Below are 2,058 nucleotides of genomic sequence, written 5' to 3' on the forward strand. Positions count from 1 at the left end.
CTGCACCACAAGCGAAGCCCCTGCTCTGCATTATTTTAACGTCAGTCCGCTTGGCAGGACATCTAGGAGCCTCGCGTGGGCACCCTATTCCCTGCAAGAACACTGAGTAACCCCAGGCCCCCATGGGCCCGCTATGCCACATCCAGGCCCGTAGCCCTTCGGAGCCACTCTGTGTATGCCGAGTGTAGGGCAACAGACTGCACTCTTTCTTGGCACAGCTTGATTTCCTCAACACTCCCACAGGTCGACGAACACCTTTCTAGCAGGTCCAACATTCCGTGCAAGTCTGCCTCATTACCCTACTCTGAGCTGCACTGAGAATAACCCTCGGCTTTGCATTCCATCTGGGACCCCCTGCCTGAAGTCACCCTGCCTCCAGGAGAATGTCAGCCTGCGTTCCGACTGCAACTAAAGCCCAGGTCCTCGTGTAACACTGCAGGCTTTTGAAGAGCCACGGGCCCGGAGGCCTAGCTGGGGCGATCCTTGGTTGAGACAGTTCGCTATTTGCAGAACACCCTGCTTCGAGCAGTTGATTCAGGGAAGGAACCACTGGGTCACCTGTGTCTGTTTGGACTTGTTAGAAAGCACAGGGATGTATGCTGCGTGTGCCCGTGGAAATGAGGGCCTGATGGAACTAGCCTTGCTTTCCCATTTTGAAAGCTCCATTCATGCTGCCTTGAAGCTACTTGAAATTGACTGCTGTTGACAGGCCACTAGCCACTGTAGGCATGGCTCTGGGAAGAAAAGGAGTTTTCTCTAGCTAAGCCGGGTGCTTCGATGGCCGGGGTGGAGCTCATCCTGCCACGCTCTAGAGCTAAAGGGAAACTCAACGTGAGTACTGGCCTCGAGGTAAGTCCCTGAGTAGCCGCGCAGAAATGGAGGCATGCGGCCCTTTCCACGAGGTCTTAGTCGCTGTTCTGCTTTATTGTATTTTATTTTTTTAATGTTTTATTGTTTTTTTAAGATTTATGGATTGATTGATTGATTGCTATGTTGGGTCTTCGTTTCTGTGCTAGGGGCCTCTCCAGTTGCGGTAAGTGGGGGCGACTCTTCATCGCGGTGCGTAGGCCTCTCACTATCGCGGCCTCTCTTGTTGCGGAGCACAGGGTCCAGAGGCGCAGGCTCAGTGGTTGTGTCTCACGTGCCCAGTTGCTCCGCGGCATGTGGGAACCTCCTAGACCAGGGCTTGAACTCGTGTCCCCTGCATTGGCAGGCAGATTCTCAACCACTGCGCCACCGGGGAAGCCCCTGTTCTGCTTTATTTTAAAAGAAGTACCCTTTTCAGGACTCCTAGGCCCCTCGGGTGTGCATCATTTTCCCTCCAAGATCAGTGAGTACCTCCAGACCCCTGTGGGCCTGCTGAGCAACATCGAGGCCCAAAGGTCGGTCTCCCGTAGGCCCTCTGTGTATGCCGAGTGATGGGCAACACACTGCTCGTTCCTTAAGGAGAGCTACATTTCCAGAGCACCGGAACAGCCTCAGGACCACATCTCTAGGCAGTGCGACGTGCCATGGAAGTGTTCGTCATGGCCCCCGTCTGAGCTGCCATGAGAAAACACTGTGCTTAGAATTCTTCAAGGACCTCGTACCTGAAGTCACTCTGCTCGAGGAGAAAGCCAGCATCCTACCATGCTGTGGCGCTAACGGGACACTCAGCGTGAGCACTTGCCTCGAGGTAAGGCCCTGAATTGCCGTGCAGAAGCGGAGGCGTGCTGCAGTTTTCAGGAGGCCGTAGCCCCTGCTCAGCGTTAGTTTATTTATTTATTCATTTGTTTATCTATCTGTCTATCTAGTTCTTTATTTTCTTATGTAATTTATCATTTTTGTTTTACTGTGTTGGGTCTTCGTTGCTGCATGTGAGCTTTCTCTAGTTGTAGCGAGCGGGGGCTACTCTTCGTTGCGGTGCTCGGGCTTCTCATTGCGGTGGCTCCTCTTGTTGTGGAGCAGAAGCTCTAGGCACGTGGACTTCAGTAGTTGTTGCATGCGGGCTCAGTCGTTGTGGCTCCCGGACTCTAGAGCGCAGGCTCAGTCATTGTGGAGCACGGGCTTAGTTGCTCC

The sequence above is a fragment of the Balaenoptera physalus genome (genome assembly GCF_965194825.1).
Source record: "Balaenoptera physalus genome assembly, contig: HAP1_SCAFFOLD_723, whole genome shotgun sequence".
NCBI classification, from domain to species: domain Eukaryota; kingdom Metazoa; phylum Chordata; class Mammalia; order Artiodactyla; family Balaenopteridae; genus Balaenoptera; species Balaenoptera physalus.